Genomic DNA, 20,018 nt, shown 5'->3' on the forward strand with positions numbered 1-20,018 from the left:
TCCTTACAATTCTCCAGTGATAGAGATTCCCGATGTCACTGCAAATGCAGAACTTCCTAATCTCTGTGTTCTGTCACCCGTTCCGGTTTCATACCGTTTGTAGGTATGGTAAGAAATCAGGCAAGTCAGTTGCAAAAAATGGCCAACGGAAGTGAAACATTAACTCTTGCTATCCCACAGATGATGTAAGACATGCTGAGCCATTTCTGTTTCTGATATACAAATGAAGCCTGTTTTTGGGACAACTTTGAATGTTAAGTGGTGACCCGAGAGAAGTAATGCAAGACACTAAAATGAAGCGATAAACTGTTTCAGTTCGCTGTGGATTCTACAATGAGTCTGAAAATGAGGTTCAGAGTATTCAGGACAGATGTTAGTGAGCACTTCTACACACAATATTTGGGAGAGGTTTGGAACTCACTTCCACAAACGACAGTAGATGCAGGGTTTTTATTTTGGTTGCCAGAATCAACCCTGTGATTGTTTACATCTATCTCTAAGGACAATAGCAGCAGAAACAAGAGAAAACTGTGACCGCAAATCACCTATCAGGGATCTCGCCTTTCTGAGTTGGAAGTATCTAGCTATTCCTAAATCCTGGAACTCCCTCGCTAACAGCATTTTGGCTGTACCTCTATGTTAAGTTCGCTCAAGTTTCTGTACAGGAGCTCATCATCTCAATCACTGGAGTAATTAGGGATGGGCAGTGAATCCAATGCCATTGAGTGACGTCTGTATGCCACTAATGAGTTTCGAACATCTGCAGGTTCTACGTGTTCGCCCACAAGCGATCGGGAGAAGGGAGTAGTGGAGCAGGGCGTTTGAGTAAAGTGAAAGGCAATGATGACTGGAGGGCTTGAGGCTGTAAGTGAGAGAGGAAGTGGTGATGCAAGGCTCACTGTTGGTGTTAATGGGTCAGCCAATACTGGCCACTGTTTACACTGACCTACACAACATTGCTGATCAATTCACCACAATGATACTGTTCTCTTGGCGTTGTATTCCCTCTGTGCATATTAACGTGGTTAATGGGCCCCGAGAGGATGAACGTATCTTCTTTATCCTGTCGGCTAAAACAGATGAATATATCAGTTTGAAATGAACGCAATACGAGATTGGCTCTTTCTGTGCATTTGCACTGGAGAATGTCCAGGTGTGAACGTTTCTTTTCTGTATCAGCAGAGGTTAGTTTAAATTCTTATGGAGCAACTTTAATAAAGTAACAAATGTCCAAGTTACTGTGATTGTACAGCTAATTAAATACACATATGGATTTGAACAGCATCTTCTGCGCTGACACCGTTGATGAATTAGTTAAAGCTCCTGGTAATAACGAGACTAGTATGGTGCCAGATTCTGGCGTTGCATGTCCTGTACATTGAAGGATCGTTGCTTAGACTTCTTTAAAATGCTGTATTGTTGATCCACCACACCGAAAGAGCATGCTTCTTGTGTTTGAGCTCAGCACATTTTTATTTCGTGTTACCACGTCCTGCCGCCTGCTGTGGCCCCATCAGTCAATATAGATCCTGCTAATTCAACGGAAAGATTCTTTACTTTGTTCCACAAGGACGTTTCAGTTAACGGTCGAATGCGCTGAAACTTCCAACCTAACAAATTCGAAGATCCTCTAAAGCAGTCCGTGACTGAATTCCAAATTCAATGTGCCATTCCCTGAACGACTATTGTCCTCTATCAGTTTTACTTTTCCAAATGAAAGACTGAACCATTCATTATGGAGACATTTTAACAGTCTGATGCCCCCAAGACAGACACACCCATGTCACTGGGAACCAGCTCACCTCCATCAGGAATAATCTCCTTTTTTGCCTCTCAGTGCCTTGTGTGTTCCAGAGATTTTCATTGTCGCAGAGTCCAGATGAAGTCTCTACTCCCCATGTACGGCACGATGGCACAGTGGTTAACACTGTTACCTCACAGCGCCAGAGACCCGGGTTCAATTCCCGCCTCAGGCGACTGACTGTGTGGAGTTTGCACGTTCTCCCCGTGTCTGCGTGGGTTTCCTCCGGGTGCTCCGGTTTCCTCCCACAGTCCAAAGATGTGCAGGTCAGGTGGATTGGCCATGCTAAATTGCCCGTAGTGTTAGGTTTATGGGTAAATGTAGAGGTAAGGGTGGGTTGTGCTTCGGCGGGTCGGTGTGGACTTGTTGGGCCGAAGGGCCTGTTTCCACACTGTACTCTAATCTAATGTACAAGGGTGAGAATTATTTTAATGTCTCAGACCAGTTCCTGTCCCGACAACGTCAGAGTCAATATTCTGGCCTCTGCTCGGTCTGACAGTTCACCCTTCTGCATTCTCCTCTGATTCCACTTCCCAAAGAGTTTCTCAAGATTTCCAAAGCTGGTGCCTGGATTGGTTTGGCTCCTTAACAATTTTCCAACTGCCAATTGACAATATTTTCACAGTAAAGCTTCGGAAACCTCGCGTCTGCACCATGTCCAGTGATGAGAAGTCCCGTTTGGTGGAGAGATTCCCGAGGCTGGTGAGTTTCACTTTGGATCAAAGATGGTTAAGTGGCAATTTCCTGCGGTTGTTTGTAATGATGGGAGAGTGAGCGGTGGGGGATGAGCACTTTGACAAGCAGGAGGAAGTGTTGCCACTGACCCGAGTCCGTGAACAGAGGACAGGGATTACAGGAATCTAATGAAAAGCAGCACTTCTGCTCAGGACGTCCAATAATAACTGCAGAAACCCGATGTGTCGAGCAGTGTATCTGGAAAGAGAAACAGAGATAATGTTTTGAATATGGAACATTTCTGATGAAGAACTCGAGTTCCAAAGTCTAATTAAATTACCGGCCTGGTTTGCAAAATAGGTTTTTTGAACTTTGAGCGAAAAGTCGCCCAGCAGCAAGTCATTCATAGCGGAGTCAGCTGGATTCAGACCTACGCGGGGAAACCTGAATGGATTTTTAACCTATCACCTTAACCACTCGGTCATGAGTACTGACTAAAAAGCAGAGTTGAGCATTAACCAAATCAGCCATGATCTCATTGAAAGCTGTCGCTGACTTGATGAGCTCAATGCTTCCATCTCCTTTCATACCTTTGCTGTCATTTGTAAGGTGCGAGACACCAATGTAAAAGAAGAAAAGCACAAAGTTAGGAAAAGATATTTGCAGCCAAACTGAGTCAAAAATGTTGATTGAAAGGAAAATCACACTTGGCAATTTGCTAGATCTCTTTGCAAACATGACCAGCAGAGGTCAGCAAGGGAGCTGTTGATCTGAGTATTCTTGGACCTGAAGCACAACAGAAATACGTCTCTTGGGTACTATTTTGGATGTATTTCTCAATGAGCTATCATGTTTTACACATGTTCCATCAGGAGTAACCTCACACAAGGAAGTAACCAGTGCTGCAGACGGTCATATAATCCGAGTTCCAAGTCCCGGAGTCGGAGACACTCAGTGCCCTGTGTGTACCTACAAGGAACAGCTGTACATGGGGTTTACAGGGTAACAGAACTGCATGAATGCAGCTCGATGGTCGGCTGTCTGCTTCTCCTCTATAGTTTTCTGTGCAGTCCCTGCGTGCAATCTTGTCAACTGTGTTTGTCCGGCACAAGATGGGCATTGGTCACTTGTCTCTGAGAGAGGCTGTTGGTTTATGTGTTGTCATAATTCCGAGTGTAAGGAGGAATCTGGTTGTAAGCTCCCAGGAACTTACTTCAATAAATGGAAGTGTGCTTTTTAACTCGCCGCGTGGCATATCCTCGCTGCGAAGTTCGTGCACTGCGAATCACGTTGCGGGACAATCCAATTTTGGCAAAGAATTTGTGTGGCAGTCACGAGTTGCCATGACCAGCTATCCATAGTTGCAATACGGACCAATGGCAAGAACTACAAATTCGATTAGAGCAGCACAAGTTTAATGTGACAGGGCAAACAGAAGGCAGCCAGATTTCTGGGTGTAGGGCAATCACCCAAGGTACCTTTTCATATTAAAGTCTGTGCATCAGTAGAATCTGGGACCCAAGTAGTCTATGTTGGTTATTCATATTCCAGACAACTTGTGTTGTTCCCCGTTTACTCACGGTTATTTCGAAAGAAAATCCTGCATTGAATCTGTTCGCCGTTTTTTGATGCTGTGGCGAAAAGGTGGGCAATCACGATGTGAAACGTTGCTATACCTTCATTTCCTTCATTATAGTCCTGGTGAGGGAGAAAGGTGATTGGCTCTGTCGATCAGATGGGGGCACCGGCGCATTGATGGCCTAATTTAATCACGGATATAATTGGCAATGTTCACTTTTAATGGTTCGTTGTTGTTCTTTTTTTTATATGATACTTGAGCACTTTCTGGGCCTTGGCAATAAACTAAATCTCCAGTAGTTTTCGAATTGCCTCGCTGTTACTTGTGCGAGCGGTTCATGTCAGAGACGACTCACAGTGCCTCACAGACAGCACTTAAGCTTCGGTGTGTCTGATCATGGTACCGCCTTTTCAGTTTTGATTCTGTTCCACGTTAAGAGCTGTCAGTTTTTGGATTCGCTGGAGAGCAAAGTGGGTAATGCGATATGTGAGGTATTTTTCTTCAGCCAAAATCTTTGATGGCGAACTTGGGAAAGTGTCAAGAAGAATGGTCATTGGCAGCAAATATCCGGAAAACCTTCATCTCTGGATCGGTTGGGCCCATCCACCCTCCAAACAAAATAGCCAAACTCGCTGACTGAGTAACAAACATCATGCGTGTTTTGCTAGTGGTGTATTCAAACCGTTTCCGGTGGCTGGAGAATCTCAGAGTTGTCGAGCATGGAAACAAATCCCGCGATCCAACTTGCCATTGCTGAATAGATAACCGAAATTAATCCATACATATCTGCCAATATTTGTGCCTTATCTCTCCGAGGTCTTCCTGTCTATACACCCATTCAGATGCCTTTGAAATGTTGTGAGTGCACCAGACTCTGCCACTAAATGTGGCAATTCATTCCACACACACACACAAATTCAGTGTGAAAAAATATGTCCCTCACATCCATTTTAAATTTTTCCTCTCTCACATTAAACGTTTGCTATGTAGATTTGAACTCGCGTGTCTTGTGAAAAAGTGCTCCCTGACTATTTACTTTGTCTGTCTTCCTGATGATTTTATAAGCTTCTGTGAGGCCATATCTAAGCCCTGAAGCTCCTGGGAATTTGACGAAGCCTATTCAGTTTCGTTCTCATGTCCAAGCAGTGCAAACCTTGCAAATCCTTGTAAAGGTTTTCTAAACTTACTCTTGCAAGAAGTGTGTCCAGCTGCAGCACTTGTTTGACTGCGTGGTCACTCTGGAACTGCGGGTGGACTCACTGTGGAGCATCAGCAATTCTGAAGAGTTATGTTGCCTACCAGGTGCTCAGGCCAGGGATGTCGCCCATCGGCTGAAGAGCATTTGAAAAGGGGATCTTGAACAGCCAGTTGTCTGGAGGACGATATGAGGACCTGCAGGGATAATTCAGGGAGCTAGGAGAGAAATTAAAGAGGAGGACCTAAAAGGTAGTAATCTCGGGATTACTGCCGGTGCCATGTGACTGCCAGCGTAGAATTGAATAAAAAAAGGCACGATGAACACGTGACTTGAGCAATGGTGCTGCAGGGCGGGTTTCAGATTTGTTGGATTTTGCGACCAGTTCTGGGGAATGTGGGACTATAAGAAAATTAACGATCTACATCTGAACCAGACGGGAACGAATGTCCTTTCGGGAGTTTTTGCTACTGCTGTTGGGGAGGTTTTATACTAATGTGGAAGAGGGCTGGGAACTACACCATTAAGCAAGTCGGCAGTGAGGTGGAAACTGGAAACGCTAAGAATCAGGAAGATAGCATTAATAATGGGAAGAGTAGGCAGAGAGCAGATGAATGCAAAAGAACTGGTGGCCTGAAATGCATCTACTTTAATGCATGGAGAATAGACAGATGAACTTAGGGCTTAGGTTGGTGCCTGGGAATATGACGTTATTGCGATCACAGAGATTTAGTTGAAGGAAGGGCATGGTTGGCAACCAAATGTTCTAGGATATAGACGCTTCAGACGGGACAGGGAGGGAAAAAAGGGGAAGGAGTTGCATTGCTGGTCCGGGATGATATTATGGCTGTGTGAAAGGAGGACACCATGTTGGGCTTGGGTCATGAGACACTATGGATGGAGCAATGAAATAAGAAGGGTGAGATTAGATTTTTGGGGCTGTATTACAGTGAGCGTGAGGTGTAAGAAAAAAATAGTTAAACAGATCATGGAAAAACGTAGAGGCAATAATTTAGTGTTTATTAGAGATTTCCGTTTTCCCAACATTGACCGGGATACTCTGAGCGTCAGTGGTCTGGATGGGATACAATTTGTAAGAAGCCTCCAGGTGAGTTTTCTGGAGTGGTATATCAATAGTCCAACGAGGCAATAGGCCACATTGGAACTGATATTGGGGAATAAGCCAGGGCTGGTGCTAGCAGTTGCCGTGGGTGATTTCTTTGGGAAGTGTCCAATATTCTGTAAGTTTTAGAATACTCATTGACAAAGATGAGAGTGGTCCTGAGGAAAGAGTACTAAACTGTGCCAAAGCTAATTACATCAAAATTATGCAGGAGGTCGGAAATGTGGATGGAAACAGCTATTTGTAGGAAGGTCCACATTTCATATGTGGCAGGCTTTCAAAGATAGGTTAAATATAGTGCAGGATAGGCATGTCCCGTTGAAGGCAAAGGATTCGAAAGGTAATATTCGTGAACTGTTGATGACAGGACAATTGTACGACTCGCCAAGAGGAAAAGGCAAGCATACATAACGCCTCGGCAGCTAAGAACATAATGGTCCCTGGAGGAACATGAGAAGAGTAGGACAAGTCTTAAACGAGGAATGAAGGGGGTTAAAAGGGGTCATGAAACAACTTCACGCTAGCACAATTGAGGAGAATCCTAAAGCCTATTATTCATATATAAAAAGTAAACGGGGAACCAGAGAAAGGATTGGTCCACTAAAGGAAAATGAACGAAGGTTGTATGTCGAATCTGAGAGATTGGGTATGATTCTGAATGATTATTTTGCATCAGTGGTCACTGAGGAGAGGAACATGGTGAATGTTGAGTCTAGAGTAAGACATTTGATTAGTCTGGATCATGTTGACATAAGTAGGGAAGCTGTGTTGGGCAGGCTAGCGGGAATTAATGTGGACAACTCCCCAGGAACGGATGGGATCTATCCCTGGTTCCTGAGTGAGGTGAGAGAGGAAATAGTTGGGGCCCTGGCAGATATCTTCGTGGCATCCTTCAGCACAGGTGAGGTTCTGGCTGACTGGAAAGTTGTTCATATTGTCCCCTGTACAAGAAGTATATAGGGATATTCCGGATAACTACAGAACAATGGGCCTAACATCAGTGTTGGGAAAGTTGCTGGAGAAGGTACTGAGGGATAGGATTATTCATATTTACAAAATAATGTGCATATCAGTGAGAGGCATAGAGTTTTTCGGGGAAGTGCCCAAGTTGATAGATGAAGGAAAGGTTGTTGATGTCACATAAATGCACTATAGTAAGGAGTTAGATAAGGTTCCCCATGGTAACCAAATACAGAACGTAAAGTAACATGGTGTGCAGGGTGTTCGAGACAAGTGGATAAAGAATTAGTTGAGCAATAGGAGACATAGAGTGGCAGTTGAATGAGTTTCGGGAAATGGAGAAAGATGAGCAGTAGTGCTCCACAGGGGTAAGTGTTGTGGCCACTTTTGTTTGTGATATACATAAATGATCTGGAAGAGAGCACTGTTGGAATGATCAGAAAGTTTGCAGATGACACGAAGATTTCTGGACTAGCAGAAAGTATAAGTGACCGTTAAAGAATACAGGAGGATATTGATATACTGGAAATTGGGCGTAAAAGTGGCAGCTGGAGTTCAAAACAGACAAATGTGAGGTGAGACATTTCGGTTAGTCTAATTCTAGATGGGGTTATACAATGAACGGAAGAGCTTTGGAAAATAAAAAGTTCATGGACAGAGAGATCTGTGAGTACAGGCCCATTATACACTTAAGGTTGCTGCACAGGTGGATAGAGTGGTCAAGCAGGCATTTAGTATGCTTGGCTTCATTGGATGGGGTATTGAATAGAATGGCTGGCAAGTCATGTTAAAATCGAACAATACATTGATCTGGCCACACTTAGAATACTGTGTAAATTTCTGGTCGCCACATTACCAAAAGGATGTGGACGCTTTGGAGAGGGCGCGTAAAAGGTTTAAGCGGATGTTGCCTCGTATGGAAGCTGCAATCTAGGAAGAGAGGTTGAGTAGGTTAGGTTTGTTTTCATTCGAAAAAAGGAGTTTGAGGGGGACCGTTTTCAGGTTTACAAAATCATGAAGGGTACAAACAGCGTCGATAGAGAAAAGTTTTATTTCCCAGGTTGAAGGATTAACTACCGAGAGGTCACGCTTTCAAGGTGAGAGATGAAATGTTTAAGAGGGATACACGCGGCAACTACTTGACACAGCGGGTGGTGGGTGTCTGGAACGCGTTCCCAGCAGAGACGGGAGCGGTAATCACGGGAGATACATTTAAGATGCGTCTGGACAGATGCATGAGTAGGTGGGGAGCAGAGGGATACAGATGCTTAGGAATTGGGTGACAGGTTTAAACAGTAGATTTGGATCGGCTCAGGCTTGATTGGATGAAGGGCCTGTTCCTTGTCTGTACATTTTCATTAGTCTTCCTTCTTAAATTACGCCAAATTCGTCACAAAATTTGCGAGTTCTAAGGGTCTGAAGTGAATCGATGCTTAAACACTAGTCATAACAAATCTGAGTGTTGGATTTTGTGTGGTAGCGTGGTCGAGCGGTCTAATATGCTGGATTTTTAAGCTTCAGTTTCTATCGAATCGTGGCTTCAAATACCAGCATCGTAAGTGCGCTACTATGTGGAGATGTATGTGAGCGCAGTGCGCATGTGTGGATGCCTTTTAATTTGAGTATTTGCAGCTCCTCAGTCTGCTGACCCTCTCGGTGATAAAATCAGCGGCCGTCTCTGAAAACAACGCAAGTTCCTGCTGTCCGACGAATCCTCATATCCCATCGATAACTTTGCTTTCGGATATCTGCGTTGCCAGTTTCTGTATCTGAAATGGTCAGCGCAGTTGTGTGAAATGTTGGTGGTTCGAGCCCACCCAGGGAATAAGCCTCAAATATTTCAGCACAACCATTTACCCCGACCATATATTGACATTGTAACCGATACAACTCATCCATGATTCACCCCAAGTCCACAGGGAGTGAGATGTTTACACGCAGCAGAATACGACATCACTTTCTCCAAGCTCCCGATGCCAACAGGAAGCGGCCACTGAAGCTTCAATCAGCGACTTTCTGCCAAGCCATGGGAAACAACTCGTGGAAACTCCTTCCTTAGTAACAGCTCTTTCCGTGTGAAAGGAGCAAAACTTTCACTTTAAATTGGAAAGGGCTTCAGGGCATTGGAATGTTGATCCAGTTCTTGGAACGTGTTCTAAATAAAACTCCTGACTTGACAATAAGAAGTGGTAAAGGTTTTAGGTAGAAAGAACAAAGAAAGTGTTGATTGAGACGACTCTGTCTCGTCAGCAGATGGGAAATGCCCAACACTGTAAACGGGAATGTTTGGGTTTCCTTATGTAATTTCCCGACTGATTTACTGTCTGTCAGAGTGATTGGAAATCACATCAGCGATATAAAGGTGAGGGTAAAAATATTACGGGTAAAATTATTAAGGTTGAACCTTAAATCCCGGGACAAGTGCTGAATCGATTGTAATGCTTTGAAGGAATAACTGAAGTGAAAGGTGTGAATGATATTTTTGTGAGTAGGAGGAATGAACTGGATCCTAACAAATTGCTGATGAATTATGCTCGCAATATAATAGCAACCTAATCCACAGTGCACCGTGCTTGGTGAGCTCAGTCGGTGCAGTGTGAGATGCTTAATCTGAGAGTAGTAGGTGCAAGTCTCACAATGGGCGTTTTCACCGCTTAATACAATTCCGGCTCTATGTTCCACGTGCAGCATTGCAACCCTTCCCAGGGCAATGTTCTTGCTGCTTTCATTGACACATCTGTCCGCCTGCTTTTGATCACACGTCGGTTTCTGAGTGAACACTGTTTCCATTTTACTGGAGGCGTCAGAGACAACTTTATCAGTGCAGCCGAAAATACAATGAATGATGACCGTTTCAAAACGTGAGGTTCCAAACCAACCGTGCACCACCCAAAGAGTTCAAAGGCACGGAAAGCGAATGGCCACTTGCTAGGCGTCTGACAGAGACGGATCAATGTCACATGGGTCCTGAACCAATTTTCAGTGATTCAGATTGTTCTGATGGAAACCGAAGGGAACTCTCCCTCAACGTTTTGCAATTGTTTTTCTTGTGTTTAACGTAATGAACAGAACATTGTCAGTCACGAGGGTGGAGGTGCGGCAGGATCGTGAGGTTTCCGTGTGGGACATAGACACAGTAAGTCAAATATCCCCAGAGCACGGGAGAGATGTTTGGTCCAGGATCACTGCCATCTTCTGTTTCTAAATCAACAAATGGAATTACTGGAAAATCTCAGCAGGTCTGGTAGCATCTTGGAAATATAAATCCATTTAAGACTTCGGGACTAGTGATACTTCTTTTCCATGTCCATCTCCACCTGCTTTTGCACACTATTCCTTTTTATTGAATGTCTCCTGACTTCCAACTTTATATTCAGCTTCTCTTTTATTACTTCCTCTCCAACCATTTTCCCAGTCTCCAATTTTGTATCAGAACTGCTCCATCTTTCACATTGCCCAGGACTTCGAACTGAACAAATAACTCTGTTTCTATTTCCTTAGATAGCAGATGGCCAGAGACTGGAAGGCAGTGTTGTTCCGAAAACTTATCCATGATTCACCCCGAGTCCACAGGAGCAAGACGTTTACACGCAGCAGAATACGACACCATGTTCTCCAACCCCCCGATGCCAACTGAAAGCGGCCACTGCAGCTTCAATCAGGGCTTCCTGCCAAACCCTGGGACACAGCTCGTGGAAACCCCTTTCTCATTAACTGCTCTTCCCGTGAGAAAGGAACAAAGCTTCCATTTTAAATTGGAAACGGCTTCAGGAGATTGGAAGATTGATCCTGTTCTTGGTACGTGTTATAAACAAAACTCCTGTCTTGAAAATAAGAAGTGGTAAACGTTTTAGGCAGGAAGAACAAAGAAAATGTTGATTGTGAGGACTCTGTCTCGTCAGCAGATGGGAAATTCCCAATACTGTAAACAGAAATGATTGGGTTTCCTAAGGTAATTTTCCGACTGATTTACTGTCTGCCAGAGTGACTGGAAATCACTTCATATGAAAATATTCGGGTTGAATCTGAAAAGCTGGGACAAGTGTTAAATAGATTGCAATGTTTTGAAGAAATAACAAAAGTGAAAGATGTGAATTATGTTCTTTGTGATTGGGAGAAATGAGCTGGATCTTTGCAAATTGCTGTGCCAGGTGAATTATGCTCAGAATGAAATAGCAAACTAATGCATCGTGTCCCAAGCCTGGATATCTCAGTTCGGTGCAATGTGAGTTGTTTAATCAGAGAGTCGTGGGTCCAAGCCCCATAATAGTCGTTTTCACTGTTTAACAGAGTTCCAGCTCTTTGTTCCACATGCAGAATTGCAAGCCAACGCTGGTGGAGCATTCTTGTTGTTTTCGCTGACACATATGTCCTCCTGCTTTGATCACATGTCGGTTACTGAGTGAAAACTGTCTGCACTGTACTGGAAGCGCCAGATACAACTTTATCAGTGCAGCTGAAAATACTATGAATTATGTCCATTTCAAAACATGAGATTCCACTTCATCCGTGCACCAACCAAAGTGTTCAAAGACACAGAACGCGAATGACCATTTGTTAGTGGTCTGACAGAGACGGCTTAATGTCTCATGGGTCCTGAACAAAAATTAACTGATTCAGAATGTGCTGATGGTACGGAACGGAGCTCTCCCTGTACATTTTGCAATTGTTCTTGTTGTGTGCTCATGTAAGTTTATGTAATGAACTGTTTATTGCCAGTAACGAGGGTGGGGGTGGGGAAGGATTCTGAGGTTTCAGTGTGGGACAGACGTGATCTGATCGAACGGGTAAGTGAAATATTCCCAGAACATGAAAGAGCTGATTGGTCCAGGATCAATCCCATCTTCTGTTTCAGAATCAACAAATGAAATTGCTGTAAAATCTCAGCAGGTCCGGTCGCATCTTGAAAATGAAAACCAAATGAGATTTCGGGACTGGTGACACTTCTTTTTCCATCTTCATGTCCCTCTGCCTTTCTACAAACTTCCTTTTATTTGAATATGTCCTGACTTCAAACTTTATATTCAGCTTCACTTTTATTGCTTCCTCGCCAAACATTTTCCCATTCTCTAAAACTGTATCATGCTTGTTCTATCTCTCACTTTGCCCAGGACTTCCAACTGAACAAATAACTCTGTTTCTATTTCCTTAGATACCAGACGGCCAGCGATTGGAAGACATAGGAGCGGTTAGCGCTTTCAGAATATCTCGTCTGCTCTGCCATTCGATCTTGGCTAATATCGTTCTTAACTCCATTCTCCAGTCCTCTACCTGAACACTTACTCCCCAGTCTGAGGATCCAGTCTTTTTCTCAGAGTGGGTCCTAATACGTCCCAAAACCCTCCACATGTGTTGGCAGCTGTTACACCGTGTCTTGGTGTCATCAATCTCAGTTTCAGTGATTCTTGGCAAACACGAACTGTTCTGAGCAGCTCGAGCGGGTCTCTGGCCCCACTGTGATCCTGCGGGGGAGCAGTAATCATCTTCATCTCCTACGGAAAGGATCGGCGCTTCAAAAAATAACGGACAGAAAGAACGATAGGCTTGTGTGTCAAGATATATGGAGGTAATTGCTTTCTGACCTGGTCAGTAAACCTTACTCTGTATATCCCCGCACATTCTAGCTGTCGAGGTGAAAGGGAATACAAGTCCAATTAATTGCCATCTACACTTTTATTCGACATGTATTCGTCCTTGTTTTGAATATGCAGGGATGTTTCCAGCATTGATGATCACCATTTCTAAGAGTGCATGCCGCGGGTCCTGATCTTTTCTGGAGAGTAGCAGTATCAGTTTGTGCGAAAGTGGCCCAGAACAAAGCTTAGAAGAAACATTATTGTTCCCTCTTTCCGGGCGACAGTCTTTCATATCATGATCGATGGGGTTTTATTGCATTCTCATCAGCAAACCTTGTTTTGAATTTACTCGCCCAATACTACTGTAGCGGTGAAAAGAATATAATTCCGAATACCTGCTGCGTGAATTTCATTTTCAAATTTCTATAAGCAGTGGTCCTTCATATGTGGCGATGTCTATATCACTGCTGGCTATCCTGTTTAAGAGTGCCGTTACATATGTTCCTCTGTCTTGGCGCTGCAGGGAAAATTGTCTGCGCCGTTTCAGCCAATATTTCTTGGATATTTCAACATGGTATTCTTTATTTTTTCAATCATGTCCTCTTTAAGGACACAGTTACCAGGCACTGATCCTTTTTGTAACAACAGTACCACATTTGCTTGACATGCGAAGGTGGCCTGGATCAGTAACAAGGAGAGCATTCATTTCCTTCTGTCACAGCGAACACTGGATTCATGATGTTAATCTCTGTCAAATGCGTCCGAAAATGTGCTCTGAAAGCTTCATTTGAACGCTGTCTGGCGTTTCTCAACGTGTGTCAACCAAAAGCAGAAATCCTCAATCATAGTTTGGAGCAGTTCACATATTCGAGTTTCGAAGCAGCAGACACGCATACAGTTCATTCAGTCAACCACGGGAATGAAAAGATTTACAGGCACAGATGAACTATCGACTCTTGTTCTCATACTGGTAATAATATTACTGTGTGGCCTGAAGTCTAAGCCTTGTTGCCACTGAAAATATGGAAATCACAGACAGGCTGCCGAATGACGCAGTATGTATTTTGTTTTCTTGTTATCACAGAGTTCCAGGAAAGTATGACAGCGAGGGAGAGGAATGCAAGTCAAGTGCAGCTCTGGTGAAACACCTTCTGTCTCATTCAGTCATCAACAAGAAACGTGAATGCGACTAAAGCGGTAAACCTTTTCACAACTCGAACAAAGAGCAATCATGAACAGTGACCACCTCTTTGACATCTCAGATCGCCTTTGACCTTCCCTGAATATGTATAGAAACTAATTTTTGTACACCTCAAAGTGAGAAGTGTTTGATTGACCGACAATAAGTGAGTCGCATGTCCTTGATTGCCACATAGGTTTCCAACTCAGCTTGCAGCCAGGTGGCAGTTGCTCATGGCTCTGCTGGATAATGCACTATTATGAAGAACGAAAAGGAAAGTTGGAACTCTTATTGGCTCTGGGTTTCGAACAATCTTGCTACGTGTTCTGTCATTCTCGGATTCTAGTGCTAAACCAGTTTTTCAGTTCATCCGAGCAGTAGGACAGTCGGCGTCTCTGGCAGGAGCAGATTTCATCATCTCCAGTGATCACTTTATCTGAGGAGAGAAAATGAACAAAGTTTCACACAGCAACTAATCGGAATTGCATTCCGTTTCAGCATGGTAGCAGGTATGGGCTAGCAAATTCAAAGCCAGATTTGCTGATGAGAACAACAAGCACTACTGCTCAGATAGAGCAATTCCTTCCCACCGCTTATTCTGCAGAACTGGTGCAGTTGCTGTGAGTATGCTGCAGGGTATCATCAGGTACATGCTCTTGGGTTTCCGGTTTTGGCCTGTGTGCTCGCGTGGCTGAGCAACCTGAGACTCTGATTTCAGATTCCACTTCTTAAGAAGGCTTGGGTTTGCATCCCTGCGCGGCCACGTGTGCTAATGGATTAAGCTGGCAACGTTTTGCAGGGATGAGTTTTGTTAAAGTTGAACATAAAAAAAAGCAGTCATTTCTTCTAACCCGGCTGTGATGTGGCACAGCAGAAAACAACCAACATGTCAGTGCCCATGTTTTCCCCTTCTGCTGCAGTTGTCACGTTCCCCTGCAGCTCGAAAGGCCACCAGCATAATATGCGACTCAAAAACAGGCTGGGCCAATCTTTCATATTCCAGACAATTTGCATTTTTCACCGTTTCTCTGAAAGTGAATGGAGATATTTATTTCCCTGTTCATGTGAAATTAGGTTCTACATTGAATCTGCTCGCAGTTTTCTGTTGTTGTTGCGAAAAGGACGGAAATTGCGATATAAAACTTGGTTACTTTTCCCTAATTTCCTTAATTTCTGTCCTGATGAGAGAGGCTGGTGATTGGTCCTCTCGATCCGGTGGAGACATCAGCCCAATTGTTCACCTCATCTAATCGAGACTGTTACTGGTAATCTTCATTTTTCATGGTTCATTGTTAGTCAGTTCTGATTCATGTTACTTGAGCACTTTCCTGGAAGTATTGGTGCACTAAGGCGTCAGTACGTTGAAAGCACGATTTGAAATTGCCTCGCTGCAATTTGTGTGAGCAGCTCATGACCCAAACGACTTGCTCTGCCTCACAGACAGCATTCATGAGTCGGTGTGTCTGAAAATAGGTTATCTTTGTCAGTTCTGCTTCTGTTCATGAGATGTCAGGTTTTGGTTTCGCTGGAGAGCTGCGCGGGCAACATGATTTGTGAGGTATTTTCCGCAGCCAAAACCTCCCACTGAGAAGTTGGGAATGTGTCAAGAAGAATGGTCATTGGCAGCCTCAGATCAGAAAAACATGATTCGTTGCTGGTTTTCACCGAAGCAGCCTGTGGGAGTTATCTCAAATGGAAGAGTACTCTCTTTGCATGCGAGAGATTGCAGGGTTGCTATCTGCGTTCTCCATCCCCTTTTAGGGCGGCACCGTGGCTCAGTGGTTAGCACTGCTGCCTCACAACACCAGTGTTCCACGTTTGATTCCTGTGCGTAGTTTGTACATTCTCCCTGCGTCTGTTTGGGTTTCATCCCACACTCCAAAGACGTGCAGGACAGGTGAATTTGACATGCTAATTTGCCCATAATAATCAGTGCTTTAGTTCGAGGGAAATTGATCTGGGTGGGTTACTCTTTGGAGGGTCGGTGTGGACTAGTTGCGCTGAAGAGCCTGTTTCCATACTGTAGGGAATCTAATCTAACCATCTTCCAGAAAACTAGCCCAACGCACTGACCAAGTGATGAGTGCCTATTCAAACTGGTGATCGCCACTGCAGCATCTCAGAGGGGCTGACCCCTTAAACAACCGCTCTATTTGCCAAATTTTCACGTTTTTTCTTTTACAACTTTCCTGTCTGTATACAGATCCATATGCCTTTGAAATGTTGAGAGTATACCAGACTCCACCACTAAATCTGACAATTCATTCCAAACATGTAAACCTTTCTGTGTGAAAAAAACAATGTCCTTCAGATCCCTTTTAAATTTTACCATTCTCCCCTTAAAACATTGTTCCCTTGTTTTGAACTTGCCTGCGTTGGGAATAAATAGTCATTGACCATTTAGTCTACCGTCTCCTTCATATTGATATAAACCTCTGTAGGCCCATCCCTCAGCCCTCAAGCTCCAGGGAAAATTTTCACATCCTATTCAGCTTTACGCTACAGTCCAAACACTGTATGCCTTGCAACATCCTCATAAATATTATCAAACTTACGCCAAGTTCGCCATTGAAAGTGCGTGTGGGTAAGTGCCTGAAGTGAGCTGAAACACTAATCATGAAAAACGTGTTTGCGGGTGTTTTTGTGGCAGCGTGGCAGAGGTGTCGAAGGAGCTGTCTTTAAACTATAACCTAGATCCAGTCATTGATTTGAATTCCCACCACAACCAGAACCACAGGTGAAGTCGGGAACTCTGTTTTTCATGAAAGACCTATAAACATTGAGATGTCAGGATTTGATCCCATATTCGGCTGTCTTTTCACAGGAACTTTCACTAACTAAGGCTGAGGGACTGCCCAAGCTCAACGATTCAAAACTATGCGTGCATTTACTTGACTATTCGAACACAGGAACTCGGACTCATTTTTGTGTGTTTCACAGTTACTCGGTGTAAATTTAAAACAGCCTCTGGTAATGCAGAAGAGTTCAAAGCTGGATATTCTCCACTGAAAATGCACAGGAAGAGGCAATCTCTTATTACTTTTGTTGTAAACTGATAACTTAGACTGTTTAAACTGACAGAATAACGCGGATCCATCCATCCTCTTGGGCACCTTTTACCGTGTTAATATCCGCAAAGGTAAACTCACACGAAGAGGAATGGGCTCATTGCGGTGAATTGTTAAGGAGTGGTGTGTGAGTCAGAGTGAATAGTGATCAGTAAGTACTGACACTGACATTGAACGTTGCAACACCAGCTCCTAACTCACTTGCTGTCTCATGCCTCCCAGTCATCATTGCCTATCACATTTCCTCTCGTCCGTTCCACTTCTCAACTTATTCCCGACAGCTTGCAAGTGTTCCCTTAGAAACTGCAGCTTTAGGAAACGTATTACTGGGATAAAGTCATTGCTCAATGTGATGGGATGCACCGTCAATCCCTAATTACTCGAGAGATTGAGATTTTGAGTTACTCCGCATAACCCTGGGTGACCTCAGTAGCGGGGTACAGGCATAAAAGGACTTAATCAGCTGTCATGCTACTTTCATTTTCCTGAGCTGGTGGAAGGCTATATTTTAATGGCAACATTTCCTTTTGCTTTCTGTTATTTAGCAGTCACGCCGAATGGAGAATTGTTTCTTTTAGTGTCTGCCTCAAAATGTGTCCTTGTTCTTTCTATATTTGTCTCTGTATCCTCCTGGGCCTTTTTTTCACATTCTCTGGCTGTCCATATCCCTCATTTCCCATTTCTGCTCTGAAAAGCCTGACATTCAGAGACAGTTTGAGATTCGAACTGCTGAGAGGCTTTCTGACGCCTGGCTGGAGTCGGTCGAAGTAGTCTCACATTCTCTGGATAATGCGTCTGTCACTTCGACCTGAGGCAAGGAGACATTTCTTCCTCAAAATCTAAAGACCCTTTCGAAGTTAAAGTTGAATTCCTTATCCAACAGAAAAAGAAAGTAATTACATGATAGCTGAAGAAGAACAAGGATGCATTTACTGTTGGTGTACAATCAATGAATGGTGACAGCAGAGAATGAGGGTGATCATGTCGTGGTGTCTGTGCCATTACAACAACATTCCCCAGGAATGCTGCAGTGTCTCCTGCCTCACTACTTAATTTCCACAAATCTGGGAATGAAGGAATGAGAATAAGAGGATGAGAAGCAGAAGTGCTTGTGGAACTGCGGGAAGAATCTCCAGGTTAAAATAGTAGTTAAAAAGAGCAACATACACTACTGGATTTAAACCTGGAAAATGAAGACGGAACTCGAAATCAGAATATAAATCAATTCAAACACGACACTGAGTTTCTCGATCAGCAACACAATACTTGTGAGAAATAACGAGCTTTCAATACAATGAGCAGGCACCAGTGTGATTGGAGATGCTTTCACCAGCTAAGCCACGGGGCGCCACGTTAAAAGCCAGATTTGTCGTCCATATGTGCAATGTCTGAACCACTTGATCACAGGAATTCGAAAACGCGTTTTCTGTATTAGCGTTGCTCAGTATGAATGGCAATCAAACTCTGCTTGTGCAAAAACAGACATTTCAATGCTGAGCATACCCCACTGAAACGGCACAGAAAAAGACAGTATCCTCTTGCATTGGCATTCAACAGATATTTTCATCTGTTTAAACTGACAGAATAAAGAGGATGTGCTCATCTCCTCTCGCGTCACATTAACCACGTTAATACACAGGCAGGGATTTTCAAACCAAGATGAACAGGCTCATTGTTGTGAATTGACAGCAGTGGTGTGTGAGTCATTGCGAACAGTGAGAAATAAATAGCACTGACACTGAACCTTGCACCATCAGCATAACACTCACATCTTGTGTCATGTCTCCTCGGCATCAGTGCATTTGACTTTAATTATTCGACCCTGCACCTCTCCTCAAATTATTCCCGACCGCTTGCAGTGTCGAATTAGTACATGCAATTATTAGAAATGCATTTCTGGGACACAGTTGTCTTTCAATGAGATGAGATTCACTGCCCATCCCTAATTATCCCAAAGATGTAGAGGACGAGTTACTTTTGTCAACTCCTCAAAGACGCCACTCCTGACGCCACCTTGCCAATGTAACTCACTGAGGGAAGAGCAAACTGACGCCACTCAGTCAGTGTTACTCACCCAGGGAAGGGCAGACTGACCCCACACTCTCAGTGAAACTCAGCAGACTGATCCCACACTGTCAATAAAAGTCATTCTCTGAAGAGCAGTCTGACCCCACTCTATAAATATAATTCCCTCAGGGAAGAGCAGACTGATTCCATTCTGTCTATGGCACTCACCCAATGAACGAACACTAAATCCACTCTACCAATGTAACTCGCCAGGGAGGAGCAGACGGAAGCCAGACTGTCAACATAAATTATCGAGGGAGGAGAATACTGACCCCGCTCTTTCTATTTCACTAGGCAGGGAAGAGCAGACTGTTACCACTCTGTAAAAGAAATTCGCCCAGGGAAGGGCAGACTGACCCTACTGTATCTGCGTGACTGAAACAGGTAAGAGCAACTAACCCAACTCTGTCAACGTATCTCCCTCAGGGAAGAAGACCCTGACCCCTCTCTGTCCATGTAGCTCACCCAGGAAACAGCAGATTAACCCCACTCTGTCTATTTAAGTTCACAAAAATCCTCTGAAGTACGTCCTATCCAGACACTCCTATTACAGAGTCATCACTGTCTCTGTAATCGTGTGCGTTCAATGGCGATTCCAAATAACCTGCAAATGTTTAGAATGTGGCAGCAAACCAGAGCAACCACAAAGAAATTGGGCGAATGTGCAAACTTCCATCAGGCTGTCACCTAAACCTGGAATGGAAACCAAACCCGACAGCAGTCGTGATTATAAAATGGCAGAACAGAAACCTAGCAAAACGAATTGCGTCCCTGTGTGTTGCAACGATGCTGAG

The sequence above is a fragment of the Chiloscyllium plagiosum genome, unplaced genomic scaffold, assembly GCF_037043375.1.
Source record: "Chiloscyllium plagiosum isolate Xiang-an unplaced genomic scaffold, Cpla_swu_hap1 HiC_scaffold_48, whole genome shotgun sequence".
In the NCBI taxonomy this organism is placed as follows: Eukaryota; Metazoa; Chordata; class Chondrichthyes; order Orectolobiformes; family Hemiscylliidae; genus Chiloscyllium; species Chiloscyllium plagiosum.